This window comes from Triturus cristatus, chromosome 8 (genome assembly GCF_964204655.1).
Source record: "Triturus cristatus chromosome 8, aTriCri1.1, whole genome shotgun sequence".
Classification (NCBI taxonomy): domain Eukaryota; kingdom Metazoa; phylum Chordata; class Amphibia; order Caudata; family Salamandridae; genus Triturus; species Triturus cristatus.
This window is the reverse complement of record NC_140591.1, coordinates 698,688,451-698,708,226: the sequence shown is the minus strand read 5'-3', so window position 1 is coordinate 698,708,226 and position 19,776 is coordinate 698,688,451. Positions and strand designations below refer to the sequence as shown.

The 19,776-nt window shown below is 42.2% G+C and overlaps 1 protein-coding gene across 8 annotated transcripts in view; it reads left to right on the top strand.

Annotated features, from left to right (window-relative positions):
* DOCK9 (dedicator of cytokinesis 9) overlaps window positions 1-19,776 on the top strand; it is a 1,069,784-nt gene that overhangs the window by 227,906 nt on the left and 822,102 nt on the right. The window lies entirely within an intron of this gene.

Genomic DNA, 19,776 nt, shown 5'->3' with positions numbered 1-19,776 from the left:
ATTTCTTCGTTTGGTAGTACAGTTGTACTCGCCACAGCAATGTTCTGAAAGTGTAGGTTCCTACCAGCATGCAGTTACATTCAGAGCCCCTTAGGAACCCCCGTTTGTGAAATATGAAGTGACAAAGAACAAACGTAACAAACATTAGCAACTGTTCCACGAGGGAACAACTTTACACAATGATCTCTACAGCTCCAGAAATGTTCTTCTGTCTGATGCTGGTTCTGGCGCACAATGTAAAGCGATGTGTTGCTAAGATATCTCTTTAAATCACAGGTTTCACTTTTAGCAAACCTGTTTCAGCCTTTCACCCAGCTGGTGAGGATGAAACGAGTGATGTTGAGTTGGGTAGCAGTGACCCCTTTTGCTACGGCGTGTCTTGGTTACTTTAAGTTTTGTCCGCAATGTACAAGAATTCAAATCTATTGAAGAACATCCCCTGCTTGCCCAGCCTTTGACAATGTACAGTTCTTCATTGCTCTAAAAAATTGATGCAAAAATATTTTTCCTACGTCATTGTCATGACGTAATCTCTGACCCATGTTTTTGGTTTGTGACATGTGATGTGAGTGGCTTGTTTGACAGTCCCAATAGATTCAGGTATGTGTATTATAACCATGCATCTATTCTTACTAATCTAATCCCTTATATCGCAGCTCACCTCTTCCTAATTCTCTACTCCTTGCAGTGTTTGCTTTATCTCACACCTGAAGTCTTTGGTTTTGCCCTTTACTACTCCCTATTTTCTGTCACTGTACTCTGCCGTTTCAGTCCCCGCTCCACAACTTTAATTGCTTTCGCAATTTATTCTTATGAACTTTAATATAAGCAACCTGTGCTTTTCATCCAGGGTCTATTTTCCCACAATTGGCGATTGAAATTTCAGTTTATTAGATTCTTTGGGCATTGGCCTACAGCCGATGTCTTGAAGAAAAAAGAATTAGGGCTACTCTAATGGGTAGAAAAAAGTACTAACTGTAGCCACATATACCATTCTACCCCAATTTCCACTTCCAAAAAGCAAATGCAGGTCAGTGCATATAAATAGTTTCAGCCTGCGCCCCCCTACAATGCAGCAGCTGGATCCAGGAGGGAAGCATTTGTTGCTGGCCAACTGATATTTCCACCAGATGCGAGTTAGGTCTTATAAGAAATTCACCAATCGCGTTGTTGGACTGACATTGTCTCTTTTGTAAAGTGTATACAAAACTCCTTTTACTGACTTTTGAAATAACACGAAGAATTGTTGTAGCAGTTCATATCGGAAGGGTGGCCATGGCCTTATCAAAATCAAAAGTCGCAAGTTTACTATATATCTATAGGCAACTGTTTGTTATTCACTGTAGTTCACGGAAGCACCTCTTGTGATACCCCTCTACGCTTGTCCCTGCTTCTGCTATGATTTCCTTCTATCCCTCTCTTGCCTACCTCACTTTATCCAACCAAGCTGGAGGTCTGAGGCGCTTTTCTTCTTAGGGGCCGGGTGACTTCCCCGAACTATCTAATATTGGTTTGTGTTTTTTAGCTTTTAGAACTGCACTGTTTTGTTTACTTGGGCTGCGATATACGAGAATTTGGCTGTTTGTGAAGCAACGTAACGATTTCCCTGTGTATGATTTTTATTCATTTGAGGTATTTTATTGCACAATCCACCACCAGGATCTGTCCACAGGAATATTTTCAAAATATTTACACACGCAGCATGGGCTACACTGGTATTTGAACTGAGGAAGTGAGTCCTAATACAAGATAGCTGTGCTGTGTGACCTAGCTGTATTTTGAATATAAATTCAGTCAAAAAACGCACCAATTTGTAGAGAAAGAAAAGGAATAATGGCCCCAGTCTCAAATATGAGCATCCCCTAGTCACCTGGTGGGAATGGTTATCGTATACTTGTACCAGTTCTGAGCACTGCGTCACACTGTTGCACCACGTGCAATGTGAAAAGGTCCCAACCATCTTATCTAGCCTGGGGGTTGGGTGTGGCGATTGGTGACAGTCCCAAACCTTCAGACTCTGTAACCTCACTCTTGGGTGGTTAGTCCACTGTGAATATTCATGGTCCCAAGAGAACGGTCAGACATTGGTCTGTACACAGAAATGCTGCATGTGGCTTTAAACTATGCTTTGAGCGTAGTAGGTTTAGAAGGATCTGACAGGTCTGCTCCCTACATTGCAGAACACTTCTCTGTAAGGCAATGGTTTAATTCCATTGCCGTCACTAATTGCACGTAGGGAACGTCTGTTTTGAAGAACAACCCAGAGTTGAGAGTTGTATGTTTGCATGGGTGCACACCTTTGTTGGTTTCCAAGTGTCTGAAACCATTTTTTGTTTGTAACATGGAAGGACACACTACTAGCAAAACGAGTTCAAGCCTGAAATATGAGAATGTAATTTTCTGGAGTGTATTCATATGTTCTATAGATGTTTTCAGTTTATGCTGTGGTACCGCAACAGTATTGGCCACATTCATCAAGCTTTTAGACTTGCTTAACCCATCATTGCTAAAACAAAGCTTCTCTGTGCAATGACCTTGAACAACAGGGAAGTCTTCATTGACCAGGTTTTTCTAAGTTTACTTGACTTGTTCTAGGCTACTGGCCTGCTCGTTAAACCTGCCAAGTCTGTTTTGGTACCGCTGGCGCCCACACAAGACTGCTTTGATTGGCAAACTAACATACCAATCCGTCGCCTCAGTTTTGGCTACCTGTGCATACAGGTGGCTCTTATTCCCGAGGTGACATGGTCTTTGAACATTACCCCTTTTACTCGCAAGATCACAGAAGATCTTAAGAAGTGGCAGACACTGCCCCTAAATGTCATGGAGAGGATCGCCTTGTATAAAACAATGTTTTTACCTAGATTCCTATACCTTCTCCAAGGTATCCCTCGTCATTGGTTCAGAGAAATGGACTCACTTGCCATCTTCTTCCTTTGGCACAACTCCAGGGCCTGCTTGGCCTTTCCCACTTGTCAGCGCACTCTGTATGAAGGAGGTCTTGGACTGCTTAACTTATGCTTGTATTACTTGGCCACACATCTCTTGGTCATTAAAGATTGGTTGACCGGGAATGGCCGGATCCGGCATACAGGCAGGAAATTAGTACGCTGGGGTATCCCCGCATAATGGCGTTACTCTACAGTACTACCATACCGAGCACGAAACCGGAAGTGACCCACCTGATATTCCCAAGTTGGAGGGCGGCCCAGAAACATACAGGGTGGTGAAAGAAACTCACTCAACATACTCCACTATGGATTGGCACATGTTTGGGAGAGGTGGTATTGCTTGAAGGGTTTGCTCACTGTTTAACCATAGGTATCACACTTCTGGGTGATATTTGGGCAGGCTCACATTTGGTCTCCTTCCAAGATCTTCAACAGACCTATACACTCTCAACTGCCCAGTTTCATAAATTCCTACAGATGCGACACGCCCTGAGAGCCCACATACCATCGGGCATGACCATCCCAGAGTTCAGCCCCATAGAGGTCAAGATACTGATGGGGGCCTGGGAAGGGGGGTGGAATCTCCCAGATCTACCGTACCTTGGTCTTTAATGCCCCTGGATCGTTAGACGTCCTCAAGACTCATTGGGAGTAATGGATAGGGCCTCTGCAGGAGGATGATGGGTACAATGTGCTGATGGCCCACAGAGTGATTGTGGTGTCATACAGGCTTCGTTTGGTGCAAACCTGTTTTCTGCACTGTGCATATTTGACTCCAACCAGGCTGTTTCGTGCAGGCCTAGTGACCGACCCTACCTGCTACTGTTGTTCCTGTGCAACCGCAAATTTCATTCACATGGTGTGGTTCTTTCCTATCATCACTCCTTATTGGGAGGTGGAGGTGGCTGAACGGTGGGATGTTTTGGAACCGTCGCTGGAACTCTCCCCTTTGCTGGTCCTCTTGGGGGTGGATGATGGTGTGGGGGGCTCCAGGGCGGACAGGGTTATGTTGGGAACTGCTGTGGTAGTTGCTAAAAGAGATAATGCTGCACATTGGAAGGCCCCCAGGGCACCATCGAGGATACTGTGGCGGCGCAGGTTAGGTTGGTGTCGCAACAAGAAAAACTTGCGTATGAGGCTAGGGGTTGTCTGGCTAAACCTGTAAGAATTTGGGGTACATGGTTTGGAACTAAGCGTGGACGCTAGAGTAGAATGAGCACGCAGCAATTCACACTTTTCTTTATTCCTGTATACACTGAATTGAATACGATGACGGGCTTGATGTTAATTGTAATTGTCACAGTATGGTGTGTTTCTTGGTCTGACTATGTGACTTGTTGTTCCCTTCAAAAACCAATAAAAATTGTTTATAAAAAAAAAAAGTACCATGCCAGGTGTCTGTCACTGATGTATTGTTTACATTCATGGTCATTCTTTGCTTTATCAGTTATTGAAATTTTCAGTAACCCTCAGCCACCTATGTTTGTATAATATCTGTCCCCTTGGATAGCTAATTCCTTCCATAAAGGGCGTAAGTGACGCATAGTATGCCAGTCCTTCCTCTGAAGGTATAAAAACACTGTTCTCTCATTCCAGCCTGTTCTGTTATAGCTTACGCTGCTCGTGTATTGGTGGAAGCATTTCTAGCTTTTCCCCTGCAGAACTGTGGGCTTGGTTAGTCGTGGAATGTTTCTTTCAGTAGTGCCTTGACTATCAACACCACCACACCACCGGCCTGTGGGCGATCCGCGGTAATCTATCAAACCACTAAAAACAAGTGCTCTGCCCAACTCCCAATTACCCTATTACTTCTTACACTTGGCCTATTTCCCTGGCTCCTGATGAATTACCCAGTTAAGTTTTAAATCCATAGATGAGCGATAGAGTAGACATTTCTCCTTAGAGCCTGCCAAGGAGGGGGTTGTTGGCTTTGAATGATGCTCTGTGCTCTCGTCCAAATGTAGGAGTGTCATTCAAAAGAACTCTTTAGGCTAAAAAACGAGGTAGTTGCAGGCAAGATATTGCCTAAAGAAATGTTCCGTATTTGCACTTAGCTCCAGGCCGCGTGGGCGTGGGTTCTAGGGATCTGCAGTCGAGGCGGAATGTTCCCATTTTCGCCAGGCTGCTGTGCTGAGCATTACTCTGAGCTAATCCATCCAGCGGTTTGAAAACAGAGAGCAAATAGAGGCACACGACAGAGGGCCTCACACAGCTGCTCCGGAGGAAATGTGCAGCCTTTGCGGAATACATGTCCCCACAGACCAGAATGGCTTCTGCGGCAGAATGTTTCTGTATGCATTAATGAGGTTCTTTATAATTAGCTTGGATTTCTGTATTCTGGGCTGTTTCAGCTGAATTAGTCATAGACTTACTTGCACGTCAATGTATCGGGCCCTGCAAAGTTTTTTTTCTTTTTTTAGCTTAAAATTGAACAGGGGGAACAGGAAATTTTGGTACCGAATTCTGATGCATTTTTTAAATGTCTGCAGTTAACAAGCGTTGAAATAAGTACAACAACATTCCATTAAGTTGGTAGTAAAGAAAAGCTTATTTAAACATTTCCTTTCTGGTAAAGTAAAACTTACTATTTTTTAAAATGTAGCACTGGGTTACTCCTCATACTTCATACATGTGCCCCGAAGCTGAAATGTATTACTCTGGGCATTTCTAAGCACGTACCCTGCTCAGACCCATGTTAGAGTGGACGACCTGTTACATCTGGAACAGTTTTTGCTTGAAAAGCAGTGGAGCAACATGGAGCCGCTGTAGAGATGAAACAGAAGAGAAGGGACAAAGGTTGTCCGTGTCCCACAGTATCCGCCTAAGTGACCGAGCATCAAAAAGAGCATAAAGCAACGCATGCAAGCGTCAAGCATTACAAGGAGCGCGAGGCACTGCTAATCGTATGATCCGTTGTTGCTCCTCCATGGCTGTGTTGGACCCACCCTGAGATTAGACTTTTAAAAACAATGCGGCAGGTCTGGCTTTTCAAGCATTAACCTAGTTTTTGTTTCCTGATATTGTTGACATATTTCTTACACAGGACGAGGAGCCTAACCCAAGTTAGTGGATCCCTGATAAAAGTCATCCAGTTCCAAAAGGATTTGTGATGATCCTCCCACTGTTGACTGATTAAGCACAGTTGTAGAAGTTGTTGCTCTCCAGAGGTGTTCTTTAAACCTTTTAGAAAAGGCATTTGAAAAAGGAAGTTAAGCTGTGAGTAGCAGTCTATTGTGTATCTTATCCAGTGTAGGAGTAGTGATATAAGCTGAGAATGTATAAAAAGGCCTCCAGGTCCGATAACGCCGGAGGCGACACCTACACTCCAGTCTAATCTTTGTCGTGTCTAAATTGACTGGCTATATATATATATAAATATACACATTACACGTAGATTACAGGATTTAATGATGAGGGTGGTTTCATAGTCTGTACTCTTCACCAGTCATATATAGATCAGCGCTGTATAGTAACTGAGTTTTTGCCATTATGCCACTTAACCATTTCTGAAGATTCTGACTTGCTGACAAGCGATGCATGCACATAGCCTTTATTGGGCAGCTTTTGATGCTTCCCCCTTCACTGTTTTTGGAAAGAAATGAACCATCATTTATAGTCCATGGGACTTCATGCAACAGCCTTGGGTCTCTTCGCAACCAACTCTTATGAAATTAAGTTGCACATTGGATTCTTATGTGCCCAGACATTTTAAAAGCAATCCTGGTAGATAACCCGGCCATCATCACTTATTATTTACTTGTAGCACATACCACTGTTTGCAGGATGTCTGTGCATAGACCATACCACAACAGATGTATTCTGCCTAGTCTTGCGCTGTTCATAGCATCTATCCAAAAATATATCTCGTAATGGTGGTAGTCAAGTGTGCCTGCTAGATGTGGCTTAGTGGTTAAGGTGCTACCTTGAGACCTGATTTCACACCAGCTGGACTCCTGGCACTTAACTTTCTCATCAAGAATCAGCAGTGCATCCCTATCCCACAAGATGGAGCCCTCACTGCAGTCTTCCCAGTGGTGGGAAAGTGAGACGACCGAAGAGCACCTCCCCCTGCAGTAGGGACCCAATCAGTTATGGCATGAGGAATAGCTGAAAAGACAAATGTGCTTTTTTAGCCTCTCTCTGTAGAAGTAACTTGCCCTGCCACTTTATAAGAAAGTAAATATGCTGTCAACAGCCAGTCTTGACAAGGAGAATGTGCAGATGAGCACGATAAAAGTCCAGGAAGTAATAATAAAACCAGGGACTTAAAGCAGTAACACCTGGAGATAAAGTAATGAGTCTCAAAAGTATTCACACCAGTGATTACAGTGTTGCAGAGCTGCTAGATTGGGCCCAAGACGAGTCATTTATTATCTTTGTAAGCGGCAACGGGTTTGTGGTTGTAATATTCAAGTGACACTTCCAAACATCTCCTGGGTTACTGGGACTTCTGGTTAAACTGTTGCAACTGGCTTGGTTTGCTGTGGGGGTCCAACAGACGATTCGTACTTTGAGGAAGTCACCTTGATGATCCCTCCCAGCTTGTAGCAAAGGATGTGATGCTCTTCCCTCACTTCCTGAGACGTGGCCAAAGACACCAAATTCCAAAATTGCAAAATGCCAAAACTTATGAGATATTGAGGACGATTAACCTGGTGAACCGTCAACTGAACCTTTTGTGGGTCTACTGATGCAAGGAAATGAAGACCTATTGTTTGGGCCGGCAGCAGTCTAATCCACTGACCAGGTTACAGAAGAGGACACCTAGCTTTCGCACTGCACTAATTGGTGCATGATTGTGGATAGATCATTTCATCTCCACGTGTCAATCATGTCAATTACTGATCTGTGTAAATCATGACTTTGGAGCATCTTGCCAACTGAGTGCTCTTTCGCCATGTTAAAAAATCAATGATAAAACGTCTTCATTAAATTCTTTATATGTTGGGGTGGGCCATGGTCCTGCTAGGAAATCAAGCTACAAGGGGTTGCCGATTGATTGGGCTGTTCTAAAATGGGTGTTTTCAGGAAAATGCTTGATGGCTGGCCTCTATGCCATGTTACGGCCTTTACTGTATGTAATCCATTGCCCACTGTTCATTTGTCTCTTTTATTCCACCTCTGGTTTCTATTTCTCAAGACCTATCTGTTAGGTTTTGGTTTGGTACAATGAAGCCTGATGGCTGCCTGATTGAACTGTGACCATTTTTCCACAAACTGTTGGGGCCGTCAAATGGTATTCTGCTGCACTAGTTAAAAGGCATTATTTGTCTCATCAACGCATACAACTTGGATAACTTAGATTACTCTTAACCCTGGTCTCTTGAGTACAGACTCCATATAAATATAATAAATAGTATAGTATATTGCATTCATATTGTGTTCATTTCCTGTGCTCCGACACTAGCTCCCAATGATACGTCTGATGTGTGTGTGTGTGTATCTACACACACACCGTTAAGATTTTTTTATTCATATTCTTATCCTCCTTCCTCCTAAATAATTCTGACGTTGCATCTGAACTCTTCCCCTCTGTATTTACATGGTAGATGGAAGATCTGTGTTTGGAGGAAGCCAACTAGAGCCTGATCCTTGTGTTAGAACCCCTTCCTTTGTTTTCCCAGAAATATTTAGAATTTGTTATCTCAGAATGTTACGCCATATACGCATATCCGTCTCCATGTCGTCCCACCTTTAGTACTTTAAATTTTTTTTAGCTATGCTTATTCTATGTTGCCTTGTGTGTTCTTAATGCAAAGTTTATAGTTTAACTTACTTGATCTGGTGATCGCCAATTAAAATCTCAAATAAATTATTAGCATAAATTCCGCTGCCTACGATGTAATGCATCACAGCATTTCTTGTTGTCACAGTTTACATACAAATACATTTAAAAAAGCTAATACTTTTAATTAACAGCATCATTGGATTTCTCCTCCATTTAATCCATTGCACTGGAGCACTAGAAGCAGGTCCAGTCAAGTTACCTAGTACTCTCTGCTGTGCCAAAAGTCACAATGGTATTAGTTAAAAACATATTTTGAACCTATCCAACTATGTACGTATTCAGTTTCTTCTGTAGCGACGCAAACTGTTTTCAAAACAGATGCACAGAGAGTAACTTCCAAGATCATTTGTCAGCACGTAGACCAAATTTGAGGAACCTGTGAGTATTTAGATTCTCGAATGGGCTCTAAACTGTGCATAGTTTTGAAGGATACTTACTTTCACAGTAATCTAAAACCACAATTGATTTTTATTTCTCATTGTAGGATTTATCTTAACAAATGGAAGGCTGTAAATTGTTTAAGGTTATGGTCGGTCCAATGATAAAACTGCTTGAAAATTGCTTCCATTAGACACCAGTCTTTGATTCATAGTATGCAGACATCTGTTTGCACCAGTGTAGTATTGGATATATTTGTCTTTAGATTAATTATGGCTATCCAATATAGATTTCCTAACATTTTAGCTGATAATATGCAAACATCTTATTTGATGACAGAACTTTGGCATTGTTCGGGTTAGAGCCTTCTGCTTCTTGCACAGTGGACAAATGTTTTCCCGTTTGTCTTTCCTGTTTCATTGTAGTTAGTGCTTTCTGCTAGAAACGTCAACGTAACACGATATGATATTGTCTGTCCCATTAGTGTTTTCATGTTAAAAATGTACATAACTATGGATTTCATTGTGAGTGATAATACGCCCAGCAGCTACCTTTCTTTGCACGATTGAATATTTTTTTTATTTATTTTCTCTTTGGTGAGTAACTTCTAAACCTGTACAATCAAGATATCCTGCATCGTTTGTTCTATGGGTAATCTGTGACTATTCTTTCCTAAAATGGAAGATTTTCTGGATTCAATAAGCGATAGCACTGTAATACCTGTGTCAGATAGTGGTCATTCCTCCTCCTTTGACGACATTTTATCCATGTAGGGGAAAAAGTCGCTTCAGTCTTCCATGGTGGCAGTTGTCCTGGAAAGGGCAGTTAGGCAGCGTACATTCTCTCCTTGGCAAACACCGCTGTCCTATGTGGAGGGGTACTCTTTAGTCCACCCCATGCCAATCAGAACAAAAAGGATTTTCCCTCTAGCTGACTTGAAATCCAGGTTCCCAGGGTTTACCTCTCATCTGTTCCAAACGTTCAGAGAGTGGTACTTACTCTAAATGAAGTATAACTCTTCGAAGACCCCAGGCATCTCTAAATTGATGGGAACCCTTGTGGGTCATGTGCGCCTTATTTTGCCCTAGAAGAGAAAAGCTTGCAAAGTGCCCCTCCCACCATCCAACACTCACTACCGCCCCATTCTATCTCTTAATCGCCGGCTAGGCCTCCTGGACTGTAAGCAGGCCTACTGGAATTATGCGATTCTGCAGCATTTTAGGATTCATTATGGATTTACCGCACAGAAAATTGCAGATATCAACCAAAAAAATTGTTTCTGTCCTGAATGAATAAAAAGGTCCTTAAAAAGAAAATGAAGCGCTGCACGTGGTGCTGCGCAGAGGGAGACCATTTGCCAAGGTTAACTGGTCAGCCTTCTATAATCAGGTGTGACACTGCTGAGGTGAAACTTTCCCCGACAGTAATGATGTGCTAAAATGATCAAATAGCAAAACAATATTGGGCCGGAATGCGCTGCATTAAGTGCAATTTCTGGCAGCATAATTCCAGTGCCCCTGGCTATAAGTAGGGGACTTGCCTTCTTCTCAGCCCAGTTGCACAACCTGTTTCTCGCACAGCCAAATTGATCAGTGTTTTTACTATAACTATAAGGAAAATTCCTGATAGGGAAAGGCTGCGTGTTGACATCGGTCTCACTTCTGGATGCTGTACACATTCACCTCTCCTCAAAGGAGGCTGTGGATTTTATGTTCAGCGATCATAACTGGGGCTTCCTGTGTTTGAATAAATGTGTTTGCCCTCCTGACGTTATCCTCATGCAGAAGACTCTTCTCCTCTAGCAAGATGGGTGTACTCTATACCCTGGCTGAATGGCAAAGAGGTAAATCCATCCGCTTTGTGCATTTTAGTAGCATTCAATAGTTTATTCTATCCCCCCGCATAGAACATGGATTGTCCCACTCATGAGAAGTTCCCTGTGAACTCTGTAAATGCTCTTGCAAGACCTTTCAAAGCCATGACATCAGGATCATTCTGCGGATTCCGTCCAAGGCATTTGAGAAATCCAAGTGACAGCAGAGAAAGCTCGCACTTCTATTAAAACAATTCCATCTGTTGTCTGTGGTTTTCCTATTTTTAATATTCATGCAGGCAGTGACGTAGAACTCATTAATAGGGATTTCTCTAGTTGCATAGGAAAACGCATTACTGCTAACTCGGCAGAGACCCTTGCCGCATTCAGTGTGTTGGGTTACAGTTTGTGGCTTTCGATGAAATGGCAATTTGCCAGGGTGGATTACGTGTTTTTCAGATGTTGTTCCACAGCTGGGAGCCCCTCAGCAAATGTGGTTGTACTCTGCATCCCTTCGTACCTCCCTCCCATCTTTCACAGGCATTCATGCACGCATCCTCTCCCCCCAGCTCTAAGACGCATCCAGCAAGCAACAGCTGTTACATGGAAGGAAAGTCTTAATGAAATTGTGCACAAGTGGGAATTCCACTTTTTCCATATCCTGTACCGTGGTCAGTTAAAGTCTCCCTGCATATTTAGGTTTGGCTCCTCCAGTTAAAGTCTCCTTGCATATTTAGGTTTGGCTCCTCCGTCTTATTATTTTAATTCTGGCTTTCTGTTTAGCCAAGAGAGTCAATGCCGGGTTAACCTTTCATTACTTTGGGATTCTGAGTTTAACAGAGCCAAAAATACGATCCTGCTGCCCGCTTCGAACACTGAGCTGAATGTGTTCGGTGAAGAGAAGCAATGCTCCAAGCCACTTGGAACACTTTGGCAGCTGGATCCCAAGCTATGGAAGTGTGGTGCAGCAAAACCCACCTCCCACCAGTAGAAGATTATGAGGCTCTTGACAGCAAATGCTCTCCGCATGGAGTGGCTCAGAGAGCATTTCTTCCATCCTCTCTCTTCATCACCCAAGAGTCTGTATCTGGTCACTGTGGCTCTTGACAGAAAGACTTTGATCAATAAGGGAACTTATTCCCCACCCCCTCTTCATCTTCTATGACTCTCTGTTGCTTAAACATTGAATCATTTAAGCCTTTTCCCATGAAGACCGGCCTTCTGTTATTTGTGCAGATGTCGCTTTCCTAAACCAGATATACACGAGGCTCCACGTCGTATTTGCGTATAGTAAGAACATAGGTGTTCCCACAAATGGCACCAAAACCAAAGTCATGCACTCTGGGGCAAAAGTAATTTAAGTCACTGAACTAGCATTATTCTTAGGTGCACATTGATGAGGTGATACTTGGAACCAGTGGAGAACACATGAAATTATATTATTTTGGAGGAGAATTATAAGCTGAAAGATGTAGGGGTTTGAAACAACTTTACCATTACTTATAGTGCAGTATGGCCCTTATAGAATCACTTTTAACCTTTTGTTCTCTAAGATGGAGTCTGCTCTGTCCTCGCTAGATAACCACTTTATCCAAGTTGTATCCTGCTGGTACACATTTTAAAATTTGAATAAAGGTGCATTGGTCCCTGTTAAGTACACCCAGCCCAGCACTGCACATGTTTCATATCCCTAGTGAAGAGACAGAGACACTCTGTTCTGCATTGTGTGCTCAGAAGCAGCCACAATGGGGCATTTTGGCACTAAATACAATACTTAAACTAATAGTTAAACCGGATGTTGCTACTTCCAGAGGAGTTGCCATACATGTCACGAAGGATCATCCACCTAAAAGGCAAGCCGGGGCCTCTAACACTTGTGTTAAGACTCGAGTACGCGCAGAAGAAAGGCTTTGGCTAATCGCTGTAGGAGTGAGTGGTGTGATGAGGCAAATTGTACGCAGAATATGGTTTTTAGTTTTGCTTTACAAACTAGTCGTTTGCAGGGCTTAGACCTCACTCCCTTTGAATACTCAATATTATCAGATGCATTGTCTCATAAACTGTAAACTCCAAGGTTCCCCCACGAGTGCAAACTCCCTGCAAACAATGCAGAGGAAGATTCTGTGGATGAGTTCTTGCCTAGTGTTGCCACCTTAGCTCCCTACAATACCTGTAAGACTTGCTGGTGAGAAGATATTCTCAGCTGAAGGATACTAAGGTACATTGAGATGGTTCTAGCTTAATGAAAGATACTCTGGGTCAGCCACCTTTCTATGACAGAGGTGTTGCGGACACTGGTCTTCAACCTCACACTACCAATGGCTTTAGAGGCCACCTCAGCTGAAGGACAAGGGAGGGCTTCACGGGGAGGTGTGCATAGGTGTCCGGGGAGCACCAGAAGTGGTTTGGATGTAAAATTCTTCCTTTTTGAAACATGCTTCTCATTGGCAGCAAGTGGGCAGGGGATGATAATCGGGTGCTAAGTATGCAAATGTGGTCTTTGATGGAGGGGTTGTCAGCAAAAGCACGGAATGGAATGCTACAGCTCCCAAGGAACTCGTCAGAGTTGGGGAGATCAGTAAAAGTTGGAGCCTTGGGTCCTAGATGGTGCATCAGTCAAAGAAATAAGCTCCCTACAGTGGTGTTTTTTCACTCACTGTGTTCTTTAATGTTTGCTCATTTGTGGTGCTTCCCGAAGAAGCATGGCTTCAGTTTACAGGAATTGTAAATGTAAAGGCTGTGGCAACTCAGGGTTATGAAAAACTGGCATATGGTGCCGGGGACTGAGAACACACATTTTGGAAAATCTGGGGACCAGCGTCTGCCTCCTCAATAAATATTGCATTGGTTTCACTTGTCCAAATAGACTGAGTGTGCTGAGCCTTTTAAAAGAGGAAAGATGAGACTCCGTAAATGTGTACCGGCTGGGGGGGAGTATCCAATGTAGCAGAGACCTGACCATAGAATAAACATAAGAGGTAACATGGGTGTGCAGAAAAAGCAGAGAAGTGAGGAACCTGGGTGTTGAGAAGGGAGCGAAATGGAATGTTGGGAGTAGAGGGATTGCTCATCCCCCCCCCCCCTTTCTTTGCTTTTTAATTTCTTTCTGAAATGGGTGTGCCCGCCTGTAATGATATAGTTTTATTGCGAGTCTGAAAAAGGAAATAAAAATGATAACCCTACTATGTGATGCACAGTGGTCACTATGTTTTCTCCTGACTCTAGTTTCATCTCAGGGTGCTACAGCATTCGTGCGAGGAAACATGAATACTGTAAGAGTGAGGCTTGTGGCAGGAAGTAGCATGAAGCTTCACATCATGTGTCTGCACGCAGAGTGCTTCTACCGTGCAAAATACCACATTACACGTTGATATGAGCATGGCACGCTGGTCCTCCTGCAGTCAAAGCTGGTCAAGCTGGCGAGGTTGGCAGAAGTTGAAGGAGTGGTGCAGCAGCACTTCTGCCCCTACGAGACATTGACATGTCTCCTTCTTCCCACCACACATGTGAACCATCAGCCTTTACCTGTTCCGTGTGAGGGAAGCTTGCACTACATGTTAGTGCTATACATGTACTGTTTGCTTCAGGGAAGCTGCCAGTAAGGATTCTGTGCTACAGGGATGATTGAATCCCCACAACAGTTTCTGTTTTTGTGCAACTTTGGTTACCCCTCCATGGTGCTCTGCCTCCCCAACCCAGGACCTACGCCCTCCAGCAGTTGCATTGCACCCCTCCGGTGCCAGTCGCTATCTTATTCCTCCTTTGCACAGTCGTGGCATTCGAGTAACCTGTACCGCCTACCCCTGTTATATCTTGTACCGCCTACCCCTACTATATCCTGTACTGCCTACCCCATCTATATCCTGTACTGCCTACCCCTGTTATATCTTGTACCGCCTACCCCTACTGTATCCTGTAACGCCTACCCCTGTTATATCTTGTACCGCCTACCCCTACTATATCCTGTACTGCCTACCCCTGTTATATCTTGTACTGCCTACCCCTACTATATCCTGTACCGCCTACCCCTTTTATATCTTGTGCCACCTACCCCTACTATATTGTGTACCGCCTACCCATGTTACATCCTTTACCACTTACCCCTGTTATATCTTGTACTGCCTACCCTTATTATATCCTGTACCGCCTACCCCTTTTATATCCTGTACCGCCTACCCCTTTTATATCTTGTACTGCCTACCCTTATTATATCCTGTACCGCCTACCCATGTTATATCCTGTACCACTTACCCCTGTTATATCTTGTACTGCCCACCCCTACTATAACCCTGTACTGCCTAACCCGGTATATCCCGTACTGCCTACCATTGTTATGTCTTGTACCGCCTACCCCTACTATATCCTGTACCGCCTACCCCTTTTATAACTTGTACTGCCTACCCCTACTATATCCTGTACCGCCTACCCATGTTATATCCTGTACCACTTACCCCTGTTATATCTTGTACTGCCTACCCCTACTATAGCCCTGTACTGCCTAACCCGGTATATCCTGTACTGCCTACCCCAGTTATATCTTGACCCACCTACCCCTACTATATCCTGTACCGCCTACCCCTACAAGATCTTTCTTTTCAAACCCCAATCCCCCTCTTTGTTCCATCTCTCCAGCAGTGCCACAGCAGTCAGCCCACAGTGTGTGCATTCAGCTTGCAGTATTGCTGCCTGCGCTGTGTGAGATGAGGGTGCCGCCACTCAGCGCTGTATCTTTGTGCCTTAGGGAAGGCTCCGCTGGTACTACCGGTTCTGAGCGAGGGAAAGTTGCAGTGCGGTCAGTGCTCTTCGTCTGTGTGTGTGTGTGTGTGTGTGAGCGCTTGTGCAAAAAAATGGTAAGGAATCTTTCACCACTGCTGCCAAGACAATGTAACTCTTTTCTGTGTGTGAGGGAAGCTGCTGCCAAGTTTACTTTAACAATATACGCATGCCTGGAAGTCCATGCTGCTGCCCCCAGTGCTGTGCTTGTTTCCTTAGTGTAAGTGAGGCTTTCACAGCTGCTGCACACGCAGTGTCTGTTCTTTGCGTAAGGAAATGTGTTCTGCTCCTGCCCATTCTGTACTTGTTGGGTGTGTATTTACATAAGCGGGAAGTCTGAGGATTTTTTTTTTTGCTTTACAAAACCAAAGCTGTTCACTTTTTAGCACGTTTGCTTTGTGTGCTTAGTGGCTCCCAGTGCTTTGAAATCACTGAGAGGCTGCATCACCAGAGCAACCCAAGACCACTGCAGGACCATCTACCATGCTCAGGAGACCAGTGCTGGCAGAGCAGTTGGTTTGGGTTGTTTTTATAGTGCACCTACACAACAGTCCGGGACATATGAAGACACAGCAAGATAGTTAGAGGCTGACATATGCACATTAAAAACACAAAGGCAAAACAGGAACAAGCATTGGCATAGCCAATAGGTCTCGTCTTTGGGACCTTATGTGTTTAGCCAGAACTTTTGGCTATGTTGTAGAGCATTGTGGCTGCTGTGTATTATGTTGAAAAGTTATATTAAAAAGTGTGAAGCATTTTTGTTACCTTTATACAAACAAAGACAACATTATATACAACTGAAAAACCTGATTAAAAAAAGATTTTGAAATCAGGGGAAAGTGACGTCTCTCACTTCCAAGTAGCAGGTGCGCACAATTATCCTTAGACCCGTTAAGGTCTAGTCATATTTAATCTGTTTTATAAAGAAATCCATTTAATCCATTGTGTTTATGTTCATTTCATTTATTATTCTTATTCTTCAAATTGTCACGTTTACTCATTTCTTTAGTAAAGCAACTAAATCTTTTTACATATTCACATGTTCACACTACCCAATGCATTTCGGGTCAATGAAAAAGACCCTTCTTCAGGGGTCTGTAACAGAAAAATAAAGGAAATATAATGAGCAATTCAGTCGTCTAATCATACTCTTTCAGTATTTGACTCTATCTAATATACAAAAATTGTCAATGTATCTCGTTTATAATAAGGTTTTCATTATTCTGTCAGTTGGCGAAGTCTAAAAATCTTTACAACTCTATACCTTGAAAATCCAGTGCCTGTATTACCCCTGTCAATGTTTAAATAAAACACCTGAAAAGATAATCCTAATGAAATAAAGTTCGTGCTAACTACAATTCATTAACATTCAAATTGCAAAAAATATATCTGAAAAATGAAGACTAAAAGCTAACATATCTAAAAGATGAAGGCTGAAAGCTAGCGTAACTATTCTTTGCAAGTCTGCCGGTTACTTACTTCCATGTGCAACACGAAGTTCCCAACTCTCCTTCAATGCGAGTTCAGTTTACAAAACAGCCCTAGTGTGTGATATTTATACATGACTTAATTGGTTGAAAGCATGATGACACATCGTGCCTACAGCCAATCATATGTAGTGGTTACCAGAACCTATCAGATTCTCTTATTCGTGTAGGTGAAGCTCCCGCCTAATTTCAACCTATCAAGAATCACTTGTCAATTACACAAATGTTGTTGTAACTCGGTAGAGGCGCGCTCATTGGTCGCTCCTTTACGAAGTCAAAAACAAATTATACCTATAGTAATGGTGATTCTACATAAAGAATAAATAAATAAATGTTGTGGAAAACGAACCATTATTATAAAAATTAGAATTTAAACATTCTTCAACAGATAATAATAAATTCGAACTACTGATATCTATAGTAAATGACCAGTTTTGTCAAACATCTTCAAAGGTGTTCTCTATGCAGGATGGCAAACAATATATCCTCACAGGTTTTACAAAAAACACGATAGTTCAATTCTGTCATTAATTCCTTCCGGTTGCATGCTCGCCATTTTTCTGATCCAAAAATATTCTGCTCTTAATCTCTGTTTGTGAGTGTCCATCGATGAGTTTGGTTTGATCACTTCTAATATGGTGAATTGTAATTGCGCAATGTTGTGTCCAGCCTCTATCCAATGCATAGCCAATGTGGACTTGCGGTTTTTATTTCTTATATTGCTTTTATGTTCTGTGATCCTGATTTTTATTTTTCGTTCCGTCTGCCCCACGTATAATTTACCACAGGGGCATTTTATTCCATAAATCACTCCTTTTGTGTCACACGTGCTTGAATGTAAGAGTGGAATCATTTGTCCAGTCATCGGATGTCTGAATTGTTGACCAGTTATCACATTATTGCAATGTGTACAGTTCTCGCATCTTTTCATGCCTTTGTGAATCGTCTTAACATCTTGATTTAATTGTTTCTTGATTAATTCTTTTAGATTTTTTGATCTCTTATATGCAAAAGTGATTTGATTGGCTACTATGGGTTGTAAGTCAGGTTCTTCAGTGATGAGTGACCAGTGTTTTCTCATGATGGTGGTGATCTGTTTTGATTGAGCTGAATATTTAAGTACACATACTGTAAGTTTTTTCTCCAATCTTTCTTTTTGATGAAGTAGCAATTCTCTGTCCATGGACTGAACTTTGTTTTTGGTGTGTTGTAATATACTTTCAGGATATCCTCGTTTTAAGTATTTCATGATCTGATTGTCGATGGTGGAGGATAAGTCATTCGGATCTGATGTTATTCTTTTAAATCGAATGAATTGGGATAGTGGTAGGTGTGTCTTTAATGAGTAGTGATGAAAGCTGTTGAAATGTAAACTACTGTTCCTGTCAGTTTCCTTTATGTGAACATTGGTTGTTATTTTGCCGTCTCTAATTGTTATCTTCACATCCAAAAATGCCAATTCATTCGATTTAAAAGAATAACATCAGATCCGAATGACTTATCCTCCACCATCGACAATCAGATCATGAAATACTTAAAACGAGGATATCCTGAAAGTATATTACAACACACCAAAAACAAAGTTCAGTCCATGGACAGAGAATTGCTACTTCATCAAAAAGAAAGATTGGAGAAAAAACTTACAGTATGTGTACTTAAATATTCAGCTCAATCAAAACAGATCACCACCATCATGAGAAAACACTGGTCACTCATCACTGAAGAACCTGACTTACAACCCATAGTAGCCAATCAAATCACTTTTGCATATAAGAGATCAAAAAATCTAAAAGAATTAATCAAGAAACAATTAAATCAAGATGTTAAGACGATTCACAAAGGCATGAAAAGATGCGAGAACTGTACACATTGCAATAATGTGATAACTGGTCAACAATTCAGACATCCGATGACTGGACAAATGATTCCACTCTTACATTCAAGCACGTGTGACACAAAAGGAGTGATTTATGGAATAAAATGCCCCTGTGGTAAATTATACGTGGGGCAGACGGAACGAAAAATAAAAATCAGGATCACAGAACATAAAAGCAATATAAGAAATAAAAACCGCAAGTCCACATTGGCTATGCATTGGATAGAGGCTGGACACAACATTGCGCAATTACAATTCACCATATTAGAAGTGATCAAACCAAACTCATCGATGGACACTCACAAACAGAGATTAAGAGCAGAATATTTTTGGATCAGAAAAATGGCGAGCATGCAACCGGAAGGAATTAATGACAGAATTGAACTATCGTGTTTTTTGTAAAACCTGTGAGGATATATTGTTTGCCATCCTGCATAGAGAACACCTTTGAAGATGTTTGACAAAACTGGTCATTTACTATAGATATCAGTAGTTCGAATTTATTATTATCTGTTGAAGAATGTTTAAATTCTAATTTTTATAATAATGGTTCGTTTTCCACAACATTTATTTATTTATTCTTTATGTAGAATCACCATTACTATAGGTATAATTTGTTTTTGACTTCGTAAAGGAGCGACCAATGAGCGCGCCTCTACCGAGTTACAACAACATTTGTGTAATTGACAAGTGATTCTTGATAGGTT